Source organism: Canis lupus, chromosome 26, assembly GCF_003254725.2.
Source record: "Canis lupus dingo isolate Sandy chromosome 26, ASM325472v2, whole genome shotgun sequence".
NCBI lineage: Eukaryota > Metazoa > Chordata > Mammalia > Carnivora > Canidae > Canis > Canis lupus.
In genome coordinates this window covers 25,863,326-25,882,677 of record NC_064268.1, presented here as the reverse complement: position 1 = coordinate 25,882,677, position 19,352 = coordinate 25,863,326, and positions in this window count along the sequence as shown.

Here is a 19,352-nt window from a genome sequence, read left to right as displayed (position 1 = left end):
TTTCCAATCATGAAATGGGCAAAGATACAGATGCAATGAAATGCTGGGACACCCGCACTCTGATGTTTCTAGTAGCAATGTCCACAGTAGCCAAACTGTGGAAGGAGCCTCGGTGTCCATCAAAAGATGAATGGATAAAGAAGATGTGGTTTATGTATACAATAGAATATTACTCAGCCATTAGAAACGACAAATACCCACCATTTGCTTCAACGTGGATGGAACTGGAGGGTATTATGCTGTGTGAAGTAAGTCAATCGGAGAAGGACAAACAGTGTATGTTCTCATTCATTTGGGGAATATAAATAATAGTGAAAGGGAATATAAGGGAAGTGAGAAGAAATGTGTGGGAAATATCAGAAAGGGAGACAGAACATAGAGACTCCTAACTCTGGGAAATGATCTAGGGGTGGTGGAAGGGGAGGAGGGAGGGGGGTGGGAGTGAGTGGGTGATGGGCACTGAGGGGGACACTTGACAGGATGAGCACTGGGTGTTATTCTCTATGTTGGTAAATTGAACACCTATAAAAAATTATATTATTAAAAAAAGAAGGAGAAATTGGAGACAGAATTATGAAATTCTGTCATAGAAAAACGTGGTGCAGGGGAAGGATTTATATGGGCCTCTTAAAGAGTGAGAGAGGCGTTCTTCTTGGAATCCCAGATGAAGGGAAGATTTCCACCCTGTCTTCTGAAAATGGAGGTGATTAGTGGTTGAGGAATCAAGTCAATAACAGAGGGACAGGAGCTGAAAAGTTTGAAGATGCCCAGGAGAGGAAAGGAGGCTAAGCAAAAAATGCAGGGTGAGGGAAGACCGTTGATGGCAAAGGGAATGGACCTCCTATGCCTGGATTATTGCAGGTTCCTGGGCATAGGGCCCCCACCCCTTCATAGGAGAGCTGTCTGAGGAACCTGCAGAATGTGCTGGAGTGAATGGCTAAGGGCATAAGGAAGCTGGATAGATACAGAGAACCTGGGAGAAGATTGATCCTTTCACAACTCAACCTACTGTCAGGTCAGAGAAACCCCTGTGAACTTAACAACTTGTCATCTGCAAATCACCATAGTCTTCCAATTGAGGGAGCTCCTCCTCACTCCTCTCAGGAGGCCCCCAGTTCTTCCCATCACAAGGGTCCTCTCCTCAGTTGCCCTCTCTGATATTTGGTCACTTGTACAGGGACCTTAATCATGCTGATTTTGTACACTTGGTGCTCATACGTGCAGAGTAGAAACAGGTGGTAGTTCTGGAATCCCACATGGTGGGGTGGTGGGGTGGTGGTGGGCACCACTCCTGTGAGGGCAAGATCTGCTCTCTGAGCTACACTTGGGTAGCAGGTGGTGTTCTCATGTGCATTTTAGGTCGCAATTAGGCATTAAATAATGAAGGAAATATGACAGCACAGCATCTTGGGCACCACCATGACACCTGGGGACAGTCTTGCTCCTTCTTTCCTTTTGCTCTTGGGAATGGAGTCATTCATGACATATGGGGTCTTATTCCCCATGACTCTTCTGTACATCATTCTGGACTGGTAATGGCTTTGTCACAGGAAGAAGGAAGAGATGATGTTGGTTTCCATATGAGTTGAGGGAAAGCCCACCATCCAGTTTCTATAACCAGAGGGTTATAGTCACAGCACAGAAGAGCCTCAAATGGGTGGAGTCATTGGTCCGAGTCCCATTGGAGTAGGCTAAGGCCCTTCTCACATGTGAAGAAGTTTAGCATCAGTCCTTCTTTCTTATCAGCTGCCCAGAGCCCCCTGGTGTCCCAACAATCGTGACCCGTATTTATCAAAATGGTACTTCACAGTCGGGTTTTTCAGTGACAGAATAAGATAAGCCTCTTGAAAACTTTTAAATAAAAATGTATGATACTCAAATATGAAAATAAGTAATGAAATGTGGACAAAAATAAACAATGAATAATTTGAGATAATAATAAATAAGAAGTACATTTTATTATGAAGAAGAAAATCGTCCAAAAATGTTTAAATATACCAATTTCATTAGAAAAAATACTCAATCTAATTAGAAGCTATTCCTCAAAAAGGCATAAGATACAGTCAACTTCAGGAGAAAAACTAATGAAAATGAACATACAACCATTCAAAATCTTTGGGATACAACAAAAGTAGTCCTAAGAAGGAAATACATCAGAATACAAACATCCCTCAAAAATTTTGAAAAAAAATAAAAAACAAATACACAAGACAACCTCACACCTGAAGGAACTGGAGAAGAAGAGTAAATTTTTTTTTAGAAGAGTAAATTAAACCTACACCAAGCAGAAGAAGAGAGCAGAACTCAATGAAATAGAGACCAGAAGAACTTTAGAAGAAATCAACAAAACCAGAAGTTGATTCTTTTAAAGAATTAATAAGATAGATAAACAATTAGCCAATCTTAAAAAAAAGAAGAGACAAAAGACTCAAATTAATAAAATCATGAATGAGGAATGAGAGATCACCCCAACCCCAAGGAAATAGAAACGATTTTAAAATCTTATTATGAGCAGCTATACACCAATAAATAAGGACATCTAGAAGAAATGGACATATTTATGGAAAACCACAAACTACCAAAACTGGAACAGGAAGAAATAGAAAACCTGAACAGGCCAATAATCAAGGAGGAAATTGAAGCAGTCATCAAAAACCTCCCAAGACACAAAAGTCCAGGGCCAGATGGCTTCCCAGGGGAATTCTATCAACTGTTAAAGAAGAAATAATGCCTTTTCTGCTAAAGCTGTTTCGAAGGATAGAAAGGGACAAGATACTTTCAAACTTGTTTTATGAGACAATATCACGTTAATTCCAAAACCAGACAAAGTCCCAACCAAAAAAGAGAATTATAGACCAATATCCCTGATGAGCACAAATGCAAGAATTCTCAACAAGATGCTAGCCAATTGGATCCAGCAGTACATAGTGGAAAGGGAAGTGGGGGGTGGCTGGATGATGGGCACTGAGGGGGGCGCATGACGGGATGAGCACTGGGTGTCATATGTTGGCAAATTGAACTCCAATAAAAAATTTTTAAAATTAAATTAAAAAAAGAAAAAAATATATCCAGCAGTACATTAAGTTTATTCACCATGAATAAGTGGGATTTATCCTCCAGATGCAGTGTTAGTTCAACACTTGTAAAACAATCAACGTGATACATCACATCAACAAGAGAAAAACAAAACCAAATAATCCTGTCAATAGATGCAGAGAAAGCATTTGAAAAGATACAGCCTCCATTCCTGATCAAAACTCTTCAGATTGTAGGGATAGAGGGAACATTCTTGGTGTCTTAAAAACCAACTATGAAAAGCACACAGCAAATATCATTCTCAATGGGGAAGCTCTGGGAGCCTTTCCCCTAAGATCGGGAACACGACAGGGATGTCCACTCTCACCACTGCTACTCAACATAGTACAAGAAGTCCTAGCCTCAGAAATCAGGCAACAAAAAAAATAAAAGACATTCAAATGGGCAAAGAAGGTCATTTGCAAATATCTTCTCCCATTCTGTAGGTTGTCTTTTAGTTTTGTTGACTGTTTCTTTTGCTGTGCAGCAGCTTCTTATCTTGATGAAGTCCCCATAGTTCATTTTGCATTTGTTTCTCTTGCCTTCATGGATGTATCTTGCAAGAAGTTGCTGTGGCCAAGTTCAAAAAGGGTGTTGCCTGTGTACTTATCTAGGATTTTGATGGAATCTTGTCTCACATTTAGATCTTTCATCCATTTTGAGTTTATCTTTGTGAATGGTGTGAGAGAGTGGTCTAGTTTCATTCTTCTGCATGTGGATGTCCAATTTTCCCAGCACCATTTATTGAAGAGACTGTCTTTCTTCCAATGGCTAGTCTTTCCTCCTTTATCAAATATTAGTTGACCATAAAGTTCAGGGTCCAAATCTGAGTTCTCCCGTCTGTTCCATTGATCTATGTGTCTATTTTTGTGCCAGTACCACACTGTCTTGATGACCACTGCTTTGTAGTACAACCTGAAATCTGGCATTGTGATGCCCCCAGATATGGTTTTCTTTTTTAAATTCCCCTGGCTATTCGGGGTCTTTTCTGCTTCCACACAAATCTTAAAAAAGTTTGTTCTAACTCTCTGAAGAAAGTCCATGGTATTTTGATAGGGATTGCATTAAACGTGTAAATTGCCCTGGGTAACATTGACACCTTCACAATAATAATTCTGCCAATCCATGAGCATGGAATATTTTTCCATCTCTTTGTGTCTTTCTCAATTTCTTTCAGAAGTGTTCTATAATTTTTAGGTTATAGATCCTTTACCTCTTTGGTTAGGTTTATTCCTAAGTATCTTATGCTTTTGGGTGCAATTGTAAATGGGATTGACTCCTTAATTTCTCTTTCTTCAGTCTCATTGTTAGTGTATAGAAATACCATTGATTTCTGAGCATTGATTTTGTATTCTGCCACGCTACCAAATTGCTGTATGAGTTCCAGCAATCTTGGGGTGGAGGCTTTTGGGTTTTCTATGTAGAGTATCATGTCATCAGCGAAGAGGGAGAGTTTGACTTCTTCTTTGCCAATTTGAATGCCTTTAATGTCTTTTTGTTGTCTGATAGCTGAGGCTAGGACTTCCAATACTGTGTTGAATAGCAGTGGTGAGAGTGGACATCCCTGTCTTGTTCCTGATCTTAGGGGAAAGGCTCCCAGTGCTTCCCCATTGAGAATGATATTTGCTGTGAGCTTTTCATAGATGGCTTTTAACATGTCGAAGAAAGTTACCTCTATCCTTACACTCTGAAGAGTTTTGATCAGGAATGGATGCTGTATTTTGTCAAATGCTTTCTCTGCATCTAATGAGAGGATCATATGTTTCTGGTTTTTCTCTTGCTGATATGATGAATCACATTGATTTTTTTTCCAGTGTTGAACCAGCCTTGTGTCCCGGGGATAAATCGTACTTGGTCATGGTGAATAATTAATGTACTGTTGGATCCTACTGGCTAGTATCTTGTTGAGAATTTTTGCATCCATGTTCATCAGGGATATTGGTCTGTAATTCTCCCTTTTGGTGTGGTCTTTGATTTTGGAAGTAAGGTGATGCTGGCCTTATAGAATGAATTTGGAAGTACTCCATCTCTTTCTATCTTTCCAAACAGCTTTAATAGAATAGGTATGATTTCTTCTTTAAACGTTTGATAGAATTCTCCTAGGTAGCCATCTGGCCCTGGACTCTTGTGCCTTGGGAGGTTTTTGATGACTGCTTCAAATTGTTCCTTGGTTATTGGCCTGTTCAAGTTTTCTATTTCTTCCTGTTCGAGTTTCGGTAGTTTGTGGCTTTCCAGGAATGTGTCCATTTCTTCTAGATTGCCTAATTTATGGGCGTATAGCTGTTCATAATATGTTTTTAAAATCTTTTGTATTTCCTTGGTGTTGGTAGAGATCTCTCCTTTGTCATTCATGATTTTATTAATTTGAGTCTCATCTCTCTTCTTTTTAATAAGGTTGGCTAATGGTTTATCTATCTTATTAATTCTTTCAAAGAACCAACTCCTGGTTCTGTTGATCTGTTCCACAGTTCTTCTGGTCTCGATTTCGTTGAGTTCTGCTTGAATTTTAATTAACTCTCTTCTTCTGCTGGGTGTAGGGTCCATCTGCTGTTTTTTCTCTAGCTCCTTTATGTGTTAGGTTAGCTTTTGAATTTCAGTTCTTTCCAGTTTTTGAATGGATGCTCGTATTGCAATGTATTTCCCCGTTAGGACTGCTTTTGCTGCATCCCAAATATTTTGAACGGTTGTATCTTCATTCTCATTGGTTTCCATGAATCTTTTTAATTCTTCCTTAATTTCCTGGTTGACCCTTTCATCTTTTAGCAGGATGGTCCTTCACCTCCACGTGTTTGAGATCCTTCCAAACTTCTTGTTGTGAGTTAGTTCTAATTTCAAGGCATTATGGTCTGAGAATATGCAGGGGACAATCCCAATGTTTTGGTATCGGTTCAGACCCGATTTGTGACCCAGTATGTGGTCTATTCTAGAGAAAGTTCCATGTGCACTTGAGAAGAATGTATATTCAGTTGAGTTTGGATGTAAAGTTCTGTAGATATCTGTGAAATCCATCTGGTCTAGTGTATCATTTAAAGCTCTCATTTCTTTGGAAATGTTGTGCTTAGAAGATCTATCAAGGGTAGAAAGAGCTGATTGAAGTCTCCAAGTATAAATGTATTATCATCTAAGTATTTGTTCACTTTGTTTATTAATTGTTTAAATATTTGGCAGCTCCCACATTCGGGGCATATATATTGAGGATTGTTAAGTCCTCTTGTTGGATAGATCCTTTAAGTCTGAGATAGTGTCCCTCTTCATCTCTCGCTACAGTCTTCGGGGTAAATTTTAGTTTATCTGTTATAAGGATGGCTACCAACAAACAAATTTTGAAATCCAGATTCAGTCAGCAATGTTTTCAGGATTATCAGACCACTGCTCAATGCTTTTTTTTATAAACATATTATAACACACACAAAATATTACCATCAGAAAAAGCTGGGTGAAACATAGAGATCTCCATCCTGTATTTGTATTTATTTCTGTAAATAAAAACTTATTACAGAATAAAATTTCTACACACAAACAAATAAAAGAAAACAGGAATAAAAATTTCTTCTCTCCACTCCTCTGCATTTAAGAACAGAAAGACAGGGCAGCCCCGGTGGCGCAGCGGTTTAGCGCCGCCTGCAGCCCGGGGTGTGATCCTGGAGACCCGGGATCAAGTCCCACGTCGGGCTCCCTGCATGGAGCCTGCTTCTCGCTCTGCCTGTGTCTCTGCCTCTCTCTCTCTCTCTGTCTCTCTCATAAATAAATAAATAAAATCTTTAAAAAAAATTAAAAAAAAAAGAACAGAAAGACAGACATTTGTGCTCTACTGGTTTCCAGCCAGCCTGTAAAACTTTTCACATTGAGTTCTTGGTTATGGAATGTATTTGCTTTTCTTTACACTGTAAAGAGTAATGTGAAAATAACAATCAGGTTCTTTGTATTTTATTTACAAAGCTTTAGAGTCAAGATAAATCTCCTCCCTTCCAGCAGGTCAGCAGGATCCCCGCCATCCTAGCCCTAGAAAAAATAATTCAGAAAGGGGACCATGAGGATCCCCAGAACTGGACAGTACGAAGTGCTCCCATTCATGCAGGTCCTCTCTCTTACAACTGAAATGTCCTGACACACTACAAGAAACAAGTATAGGAAGACTTTTGAAAGTAGAAAGAGGAAGAAGGAAGACTTCAAACAAATTCAGGAAAATTCAACAGTGCGTACCCTGGATCATTTTCTTGTGTTAGGTCCCCCACATGTAAGACAAGTTTCTGTAGGTTCCTCCAACCAAGAAACATTCAAAGGCTGATATCCAGAAAATCAAACCAGAAACACTAAAACTCCAAAAGCAGCAAATCCTTTGGGCAGAGGACATGGAGATATGCCGGCCTGAGTGGAGTAAATATTTGAAGAAACCTGCCTACCACTTGCACACACTAATGAATCCCCAAACTGTGCCCTGATGCAGGGTTCACATTATTGCTCAGAAGAGAACATGGTGTCCATATCCTCCTGGCAGAAGCAGGCAGTATCCCAATACCCACCCGCCATGGTGTCAGCTACTCAGGATATAGCTGAGCCTCCATCGCATGGAAGCATCAACAATTCTGGGAAAGGCAGGCCTAGTGGACTAGTTTGCACTCCAGGTTTTCTCACCCATGATTTTGGCAGATACAGGGGAGATCATATGAACTCCATCACTCAGCAGGGAGAATGAATGCAGTGGTACATGGCAAAGCTGGTTTTTTGTCATAACCCATTGCTGGTGGTGGTCTGAACACTGTGGAACTGAGCCTGGGCTCTCCCTGGGCCTGAAAACACTAAAGTATGATGCAGGAGGCAAGGGAGCTGGATCTGCATTTGACCATCCATTCTCTGGTGTCACTGAGGACAAGGAATGCAGTGGGGAGCAGAGGATCCACTCCCTGAAGGAAAGCAGCTCCATTCAGTCCTGTGCATCCCAACAGGTGTTGACAGGGCCCAGCAAAGAGCTTGTCCCACACCCCCACCTGATAATAGCTGGGAAGTAGCAATCACTGCCCCATCTTCTCCAGCAGAGAGTAAGCAGCAGAGTGGAAAACATTTTCACTTGAGCCACCTGGAAGCTGACATGAACACCCTACCCCTTGCTGCTGCACCTCAGCGGGAGGATCACTTGTTTGAAGAAAAATAACTGAGAACCAAGCATCTCATTATATAATAGCCATCATACCCAGGATCCTTTAAAAAATATGACATGTCAAGAACCAGGAAGATAAAATCCTGAATGAGAAAGGAGAATCGATTGCCAGCAACACTGAGATCACTCACATGCTGTAACTATTGGTCAGGTAGTTTTAAGCAACTATCATAAAATCCACGTGGTGTAAAATTACAAACACTCTTCAACAAATGGAAAAAATACAAATGCAGAAATTAAAGAGAAATCATAAAAAAATGGAAATTTTAGAACTGAGAAAGATAACAGAAGTCATTGACAGAAAGAAACTCTCCAGATGGATTCCAGAGTAGGTAACACTTCTTTTTTTTTTTAAACACTTCTTGTTTGTTTTCTTGCTTATTTGTTGAAACCAAAAATGGGCTCCATTCCTCCTGCAGAGTTCCCACCACCTTTTCTGATCTGTTGAGCCTGTCAGCATGGAGCGCTGTGCACCTGCTCAGAACTGGCCAGGCCTGAAACCCACTGAAATGGTTTCACCTGCCTGGGCCCTGCACTGGTGCTCACTGCCAGAGGGAGAGATGACAGCAGCTGTCTCTGACCACGGGAGAAACCCATAGCTCTTACCCACCCGAGAAATCCACCTTGGATGGAAGGTGCTCGCTGGGCTGAGGATCTAGAATCCGATGGCCTTGTGGTCTCCTATTTACACAATATACCACCAAGCGCACCCTTCATTCCTGGAGCTGAGGAGGAGATAAAGAAACATCCTAAATACAAATCAAAGTTAAACTGAGATATGACTTCACACCAGTCATAACAGTTAACAGACACAACATAGGAAACAGCAGGTGTGGGCAATGATGTGGAGAAAGGGGAAACGTCTTGCACTGTTGACGGATGTGCAAACTTGTGTAGCTCCTTTGGAACACAGTTTGAAGGATACTCAAAGCGTTAAAAATAGAAATAGACTGTGATTCAGCAATTGCCCTCCTGGTATTTAACCAAAGAATACAAAAATACTAACTCAAAGGGATACATGCTCCCCGAAGTTCATAGTGGCATTTTGAGCAATTCCAGAGTGAGCCCAACTGATAAATGGTTAAAGATGTTATATATATATATATATATATATATATATATATATATATATATGATGGAATATCACTGAATCATAAAAAGAATCACATTTTATCATTTGCAAAGATGTGGATGGAACTAGGGAGTGTAATGCTAAGTGAAATAAGTCAATCAGAGAAAGACAAATACCATATAATTTCACTCATGGAGAATTTAAGAAATGAAAAATGAAATTCTTAAGAAAAGAATTTAAGAAATGAATTTAAGGGATCCCTGGGTGGCGCAGCGGTTTGGTGCCTGCCTTTGGCCCAGGGCTCGATTCTGGAGACCCGGGATCGAATCCCACATCGGGCTCCCGGTGCATGGAGCCTGCTTCTCCCTCTGCCTATGTCTCTGCCTCTCTCTCTCTCTCTGTGACTATCATAAATAAATAAAAAATAAAAAAAAGAAATGAATTTAAGAAAATTTTCCTGCATCATAGGGGAAAAAGAGAGGAAAACAAGAACAAACCCTTAACTCTAGAAACTAACTAATGCTTACTAAATGTAAGGTGGGTAGAAGGATGGATTACAAAGGTGTTGGGGCTTAAGGAGTACACTTGTGATGAGCATGGGCTCATTTATTTAAGTCTTGAATTACTATATTGTACTCCTATTACATATTGTTTTTTTCTTTTACATATTGTGTTAATAATTAAAATGTAAAGAAAAACTTAAATAAAAAAGAGACATCCCAGAGACCAGAGCCATTTTTAAGGCCAGGGAATATGTGGAAATTCCACACCATGATCTTGACTCTTCTCCTTCTTCTCCCCCTCCTCAGTCACTTCCCCTGTTCATGGGGATCTCAGAGGCATCCTTAGGAGGGATCCATCTGCCTTTCTTCTTCATTCCTAACATGTGTCTATTTTCATTTCAGGGACCAATTCTTAGATTGTGGTGCCTCAGGAGACTTCACAGCAGTGTCCCCAGGAGGGACAGTCACTTTCAGGAATGACTCCAGCACAGGACTCTATCCATACTGGATCTAGGAAAAGATTGGCCAAGTCTGGAGCATTTATTTATAATAAAAACAATAAATACTGATTTCTCAGGCTCCCTTCTTGGGAACAAATCTGACTTGACCATCTCCTAGTGCCCAGCCTGAGGACAAGGATGAATACCCCTGGGGGCTACACTCTAGTGGTGCTGGGCCCAGTGAGAAACCAAGATGAGGATGGGACACATACACTTTGTTTCATCAAGTGTGGATACAAATATCATGTGCTTACTGACATCTCATGGCCAAACACCTGAGCCCAGAGCACTATAAATGCAGACTGGCCATGGGGAGATGGGCATGGGAAGGGTCTGGATTGATTTCCTTCCCTGGGTGAATCCTAACATCGAAAATTATTGTGAGTGACTCAGGAGGCATCAGTTCACAAAAACCCAAAATCAGATATTTCGTCTTACAAAATGTCTGTTGGATCAGGACTATAGATTGAGGCTAAATACATATCCTCTAGAAAAAAGGGAACATTAAAAGTCTTCCTTACAGATAAAACATGAAAAATCAAAGAAGTATTCATTTAGTATTTTCTTGATATTTACTTTATTAGGTTGCATTTCAGTGCAATGAAAGTGTGCTGCATACTTAAAAATAGTAATAATATTTTTTTAAAGGGAGGCCTGCTTATTTCAGGGGTTGAACTCCTGCCTTCAGCCCAAGCCTTGATCCTGGAGTACTGGGATCGAGTCCCATGTTGGGCTCCCTGCATGGAGCCTATTTCTCCCTCTGCATGTGTCCCTGACTCTGTGTGTGTGTCTTTCTTGAATGAATAAATAAAAACTGTTAAATAAATAAATAAATAAATAAATAAATAAATAAACAAATAAATAAAATAGTGATAGTTATAAACCTTTTGGGAAGGATTCTTCTTTCCTAACTTCCTCATTTAAATTCTATCCTACTGGGGATCCCTGGGTGGTGCAGCGGTTTGACCCCTGCCTTTGGCCCAGGGTGCAATCCTGGAGGCTGTAGGATCGAGTCCCATGTCGGGCTCCAGGTGCATGGAGCCTGCTTCTCCCTCTGCGTATGTCTCTGCCTCTCTCTCTTTCTCTCTGTGACTATCATAAATAAATTTTTTAAAAAATAAATTCTATCCTGCTAAAGAACATATGATGAAATTATAGAGCTCAGGACTATAAATGTGACCTTATATGCAAAAGGGGTACTGCAGATGTAATTAGTACAGATGCAGTGATTAAGGGAGTGGGGTGGCCTCCTAATTCAATTGATTCCTGTGCTTGTACCATGACAGTCAGATGGAGACAAGGAGGGATCCGTGGTAGGGTGGAGATAGAGAATGTGGTTCTGCAGCTGCAGAGAGGGAGCCCCTAAATTTGTCCTCAAATTTCTTATAGTTATGGAGAGGCAAGAAGTACTCCTCTGCAGGTTCCAGAGAGATCATGGCCACTCCTTACAAAGCGTGGAGCTCTGTATGAACAGCAGAAATGCATAGACATGGCCAACAATCACATGAGGATATGCTCCACATCACTTGCCATTAGGGAAATGCAAATCAAAAATAATAGTGAAAGAGAATAGAAGGGAAGGGAGAATTGGGTAGGGAATATCAAAAAGGGAGACAGAACATAAAGACTCCTGACTCTGGGAAATGAACTAGGGTGGGTGGAAGGGGAGGAGAGCGGGGGGTGGGCGTGACTGGGTGACGGGCACTGAGGGCGGCACTTGACGGGATGAGCACTGAGTGTTATAATGTATGTTGGTAAATTGAACACTAATAAAAAATAAATTTATTATTAAAAAAACACAATGAGATACCACCTCACACCAGTGAGAATGGGGAAAATTAACAAGAGAGGAAAAAACAAATGTTGGAGAGGATGTGGAGAAAGGGAAACCCTCCTGCACTGTTGGTGGTAATGGGAACTGCTGCAGCCATTCTGGAAAACTGTGTGGAGGTTCCTCAAAGAGTTAAAAATAGATCTGCCCTACGACCCAGCAATTGCACTTCTGGAGATTTACCCCAAAGATACAGATGCAGTGAAACGTGGGGACACCTGTACCCTGATGTTTATAGCAGCAATGTCCACAATAGACAAACTGTGGAAGGAGCCTTGGTGTCCATCGGAAGATGAATGGATAAAGAAGATGTGGTTTATGTATACAATGGAATATTCCTCAGCCATTAGAAACGACAGATACCCACCATTTGCTTTGACGTGGATGGAACTGGAAGGTGTTATGCTGAGTGAAATAAGTCAATTGGAGAAGGACAAACATTATATGGTCTCATTCATTTGGGGAATATAAATAATAGTGAAAGGGAATAAAGGGAAATGAGAGAAAATGAGTGAAAATATCAGTGAGGGTGACAAAACATGAGAGACGCCTAACTCGGGGAAATGAACAAGGAGTAGTGGAAGTGAGGTGGGCGGGGGGTGTGGGTGACTGGGTGGCAGGCACTGAGGGGGCATTTGGCGGGATGAGCACTGGGTGTTATGCTATATGTTGACAAATTGAACACCAATTAAAATTTTAAAAATTTTAAAAATACAGTAATAGATGCTTCTTAAACACTAACTTCCATAAATATCTCTCGGAATACTTGTTAAATATTCATCTATGAATGTGTCCTGTGCACCTACCAGCCCTTCAAACCAGTTCCACTGTCCTCTGATCAGTGATGCTTGACATGATACACGCTTGAATTTCACCTTTTGTGGTAACTTCTCTGGTGACACATTAATTGGCTATTTGTGCACATGGTTGTCCTTTAGATAGGGAAGCATCACTTCAGAGAATGAGTCCAGAGTAATGGTGTGCAGTGTGTACGAATCATGGTATATAGAGAACAGACATGGGGGTGTGGACATGGCCCTGGTGAGCTGGTGAAACCCCCTGGGCTTCCAGGGCTTTGATCCCAGATGGGGTGTGTGCCTGTGAACAACAGAGGGAGGTGTGGGGCTGTGGGCCCTACATAACTGTTCAGTGAGGACCCTTCGCTCAATGAAGCCTGGGTCTGTGTGCTGGGCCCTCTGCTCATTGATGGGGACTCAACAGCTGTGAACTCTCAGGTCTGGAGGAGTCCCCTGAGCAGGGACTGCATGTGGTCTCATTAGATGTTTCCTCCAGGGTTCTCCCCATGGGGGAAGCCAACTCCCAACCTCCACAATGTGGTGTGAGCTGAGCTTCAGCACCAGGGCTCAGGGAGGGGCTGGGAAATCACTAGATGGACTTCATTTGCAAGGAACCCCTCTGGTATAAAATAATGGGGGTAAAAGGAGGCATCTGCGGAAGCCCACATGGTGTGGGGATGGTCACTATATCCTGGACTCCTGTCTCCTGATGTCCTTCTCTCAGTGCACAGGTACAGACAGGCCTCACATACCAGGTCCCAGTTCCTAGGCTCCATCAGCCTCTCTGGCTCATCTACTGGGAAGTTTTCTCTGGTCTTTGCTCCATTACCCATCAGTGTCTGTGTTTGCAGGTCCCTGTCCCAGCCTTTGTTGACCCAGCGCCCTCCCTCTCTGCATCTCCTGGAACAACAGTCAGACTCACCTGCACCCAGAGCAGTGGCCCCTGTGTTGGCAGCTACTACATACACTGGTTCCAGTGGAAGCCACGGAGCCCTCCCCGGTATCTCCTGTACTACTACTCAGACTCAGATGAGCACCAGGGCTCTGGGGTCCCCAGCCGCTTCTCCTGATCCAAGGATGCCTCAGCCAGGGCAGGGCTCCCTCATCTCTGGACTGCAGCCTGAGGACTAGACTGACCTTCACTGTCTAATCAGAAACAATAATGTTTCTCACAGTGACACTGGCAGATCAGGACATGGGACAAAATCCTTCATCTCTTCAGATTCTTCATGAAAATTTAAACTTGTAGAATAAGTTGTAGATATATACTGTGTACTTACAAGTGCCACCTGGTTCATGGGTTTATTCTCAGTTATCTCATCAGTGTCTCTATGTCTTCAGAAAAAAAAATAAACAAGAATAAAACAAAACACTTCAATGTTGTAACATTCATGTTACCTGGGTTTCCAAATGTCATAAAACCGGATTCTCTGCTGGTAAGTGTTTTTCTCCTGAAATGAGGACAAAAAGCCTTTCTTTGACTTTATCCCCCTCAGAGGTCTTGGACCATCTAAGCAGAGGGTGCAGTCCTCCCCAGCATGGATTCAGCACCTCCAGGGCTCAGAGCAGAGCCTTCCCTTCCCTCCCAGGCTCCAGTGCTCAGAAGTGGCCAAGGTTCACTGTGTCTTAGGCCTGAGCACTAGGATTTGAGATGCTGTGTGAGGACACACGCCCTGGGAAATTCCGTTCTCAGAGCTGGACAGGATCATTTGCTCATCACATGAGGCTTCCATTGTGCAGTGGAAGAGAAGGGTTCAGTCAAAGAGGGAATTTGGGACCATGAACCATTTTATGGGATATGAGATTTGGGGGATGTTGCACCATTACTCGGAAAATGCTCAGTGTGCATTAGTGAAGTTGGGTGATGTGGGTGCGTGAATGAGACTCTGCTATAGCTGCCAACAGGTTAATGGGGACTCCTTTGAGTGGGTGTCCTAAGCCCAAGAGTACTGACTCTGTCTCCCTCTTTCCTTAGTCCCATTGTAGCTTTTCCATAATCCAGGATGTGGGGGCTGTGGACGTCAAGAATAAGAACTCTCCCATATGTACATGTGTCCCTCCCCTAGGGAACCTCTTGTTGAGCCCAGATCCAAGGCTACCTTCTCTTGCACAAGAACACTAGAAATACAAGGGTTACCCTGGCATTGGTACCATAGCTCCCAGGCATACATCCTACATTGTGACCCAGAACCGCATTGAGAGACCAGCCAGGGGTTCAAGCCTGATTTTCCAGATCCGGGTGTGTTGACAAAAACACCTTTGACCAACTTGGGCTGCCCCCTGAGGAGAGATTGGTCATCCTTGCTGTAGAGCAGCATACTACCATTATCACACAGAGAACTTCTGTTTCCTGGGGACGTGTATTAACGACTATCCTCCATGTCTTATTTCATCACTCCCCTGTCCTTGCCTGAGAGCAACACAGGCTCAGAATCAGGGTACGAAAACTTTGTATCTTGCAAGAAAGAGAATGATTGATAGTCCAGTCTTTTTTTAAATATAAAAGGACAATGAAAATACCTCCTTTTGAAGATTTTCATCTTCCAATGAAAAAATAGTTACATGGATTTCAGAACCGATATGAGCCCCACTGTTGCTGGGCTGGAGTGTGAAGAAGGGCAGTTGTGTGACCCAGGAGAACCATGTGGCCCTCTGCTCAGGCCCTGCATATCCCCTGATGCCCTCCTAAGAATTTAGTAGAATTCCCTGAGTCCTGGAATCTTGGTGATATTGATTTTCTCTCTTTCTTTCATATTGGAGCTTTGCAAGCTCCAGAATTCATGGGTGCTTGCTCATGTTTTCCCAGTGAGCAGATGTGAAGAGACCCCTCACAAAATTGTACACAGAGAACTCTTGCACATGTGTAAAGATTTCTCACATGAGGGATCCCTGGGTGGCTCAGCGGTTTGGCGCCTGCCTTTGGCCCAGGGCGCGATCCTGGAGACCCGGGATCGAATCCCACGTCAGGCTCCCGGTGCATGAAGCCTGCTTCTCCCTCTGCTTGTGTCTCTGCGCCTCTCTCTCTCTCTCTCTATGTGACTATCATAAATAAATAAAAATTAAAAAAAAAAAGATTTCTCACATGATGTTTCACAGGAGTATTACACACTGAAGCAGTGAGGGAGCACCAGACTCCCATCAGCATGACGAAAATTCAATACAACATCAATATCAGATGGTGCCCAGGTTGTAGGGCAGCAGGAACTCTCCTTCACTCCTTGGGGGGGGATGCCAAATGCCCCAAACACTTTGGAAGATGCCTGGGCAGTTTCTTGCAGAGCTAAACAAAATCTTGGAGATATAATAAAAATCCATGCTCCTTGGTAATTCTATAAATCAGTTACTTGTGTTCACCCAAAATATGTGCCTAAATATTTATTCTTATTTTATTGATGATTGCCAATAAAAATCCATGCTCCTCAGTAATTCTATAAATTAATTGCTTTTGTTCACCCAAAATATGTCCCTAAATATTTATTCTTAGTTTATTGATGATTGCCAAGCCTAGAAAACAACAAATATGCCCTGAAAATGGTAAATGGTTAAAAAAATTCTAGTATGTCCATACATGGAATGTGACTCAACAATTCAAATACAATAATTTTCAGGGCAGAAGAAGACATGGGGGAGACTTCCATGTATATTTCTCAGTAAAAGAAGACAAACTGAAGAGACTAGATCAGTGAGCATGGAGAAATGGGGGGCAGGAGCCCTGGACACTGGCTCGGCCCAAGGTCCACATGTCCCCTGCAACCACCAGAGAGCAGTGGTGCTCCCTTGTACATCCCCTGAGAGTGTCTGTCTCTGGGCCTTTTGCAGGTGCTTCTGTGTCACTCCTGGGTGAAACCTTACCCCCGAATCCTATACTCTCTTTTGCTCAGCTGGAGCCCTGGCTAAAGTCAAAGGAAGAGCTTGAAAAACCTTAGGAAAGAGGAAAGTTTGCATGAGAACCCTCCCCTCCAAACGTATTAGGGGAGCACAGAAAATGGGTTGGTAGGCCAGGTTTGGATGTGGGGCTCAGGATCCAGAGTTGGGTTGTCTCTACCCTGTTCCTCACACTCCTCCCTCACTGCATAGGTAATTTCCACATACCCTGGGCAACAAAATTATACCCCGAGAAGGTCCACTGAGTCGAATAACAAAGTCTCCATTACTATGATTTTGCTCTAAGTCCTTCTTATTGCATTCCCAGGATAGAGGACAGATGAGATAAACGGACAGATTTATGACACCCAACAAAACCTGGGCTTCTGATTGTTGCAAGGTCTCCTCTCAAGTGAGTCCTCACCACCAGAAACAAATCCCCCTCAGGGAAATGATCTTTCAGGCACCTGACTTTTATTTCTAGGATCGGCTCCAGGGAGAACCATCCATCAGAAGTCACAAGAAGAAAAGGAGGAAAGTGTCTTCTTCTCTCTTTTCTCGGTACAATATCCTTGACTCTGCAGTTTCTGGATTTCTCTGTGCTTCCAGAATTCAGACTAAGCCTGTGCTCACCCACCATCCTCAAGGTCACCATCTCCAGAATGCAGATTCCAAGTCACCAGGAAACACCAGCAACATCCTGTATAACTGGGGTCCTGTAAGTGGGGCAGCCAGGACTTGCCCTGAACACCTGCTCTCCTGGGACAAGGCTGATTCTCAGGAATCCGAAAGGCATCTCTGTCCCTATGGGCAAATCATCCCCTGACCATCCCTGGGCTCCAGTCAGCACCTGAGGCTGATCAGTACATTGATTCTGGGAGCCCAGCGTCAGTACTATTCTCACGGTTCTCAAAGGCCATGGTGACGTGGAACACACCCTCCCTGTACTCTCAGGGCTGGACTGTCACACCCTGAGTCACCCCCCTGACACCTCCAAAGAGGCTGGATCTCTGTGGAGAAAACTTCTTTCGCAACTCAGGACCACATGATCTCCCTTATCTCCACATCTCCACCACAAACATCTGGGACCTTTGACAAAAACTTTGGGGTGCAGCTGGCCTTGATATTGGAAATCCCTTCTTTTTGTTGCGGGTGGCTGGATGAGCAAGAAATCTGTCCTGAACATAATGGGTACCAGGCAGAGGGACTATAGCTGTGTCCACCCCAGAGTCAAGTCTGACCTCAGATTGCTCTGCCCTGGAAACTCTGTGTGTGTTTGGTGACTCCATGGCTGATACGGCTCTGAACTTTGTAGTCATAGGCTCTCCTTCAGTTTCCTTAGCCATCACTTTGGACTTCTCTGCTTGTAGAAATAAAAACACAATATTAAACTTATGACCAAAAATCAGAAAGATGATTTTATAAAAATGTTGTAGACTCCTTTTCAAGCAAGAACAGAAGGCCTTCCTTTACAGTTGTTGTTGCATCCAATTCCTTAACCAGACTTTTCGTCCATATTCTCTCTGCACTAAGCACAGATCTGGGAAAGGTGTTTAGTGATTCCACCTGCAGCCTCACAGTGACTTTGCCACTGAGTTTATTTATTTATTTATTTATTTATTTATTTATTTATTTATTTTAAAGATTTTATTTATTTATTCATGATAGTCACAGAGAGAGAGAGAGAGGCAGAGACACAGGCAGAGGGAGAAGCAGGCTCCATGCACCGGGAGCCCGATGTGGGACTCAATCCCGGGTCTCCAGGATCGCGCCCTGGGCCAAAGGCAGGCGCCAAACCGCTGCGCCACCCAGGGATCCCTGCCACTGAGTTTAAATCAATCTCCCTGAGAGGCATATTGTGTGAAGGAGCCCACATCCCTTTTAAATGCCCAGTTGACTGAGGGGTGACTCACACATCACTCTTTTTCCTTGGTCTCTGTCACAGCAAGTTCAGCAGTCACTCCTGTCTGACAAGAACTTCCAGCATCTTTGCCCCTTGTGCTATGATGTCAGCGACACTCGCAACCTCACCTGTCTGGGCTCCTGCAGTCTTCTGACCATGTGCTAGGAAGACAGTCCCTAGGAGGGAGTCCCTGCCCACTGTGTGTGGGAAACTACGGTGACAACCAAGTGCAAGTAGAGACAGATGACAAAGATTCTCAGTATATTATCTACTAGGAATGAATTCCAAGGCTTCTACACAAAATGTGGACAGATTATTCCATCTCCTCATTGATGTACAAACGTCCGAGGAAGGAATCCTCTAGAACTCAGGGAGGAGTCACATAACAGGAGAGAACACAGCATTTCACGCGGAAGGTTCCAAATGTCCATAGAGACCCGTCACTGCTCTGGACTTGATCCTGATCCAAGAATAGTTTGCATAGAGACACCACCTCAGTTCTGAGTGAAAAACACCCAAGAAGCTATGGACACATTTACCCATGAGAAGTCTAAGTAAAGCAGAAAGTTTGTCCTCTGGAAATGGGAGGTTACATAAGGGGATTCTGGACCTGGCCCTAAAGCAGTGGACAGAGCAGTGAGGAGGCACC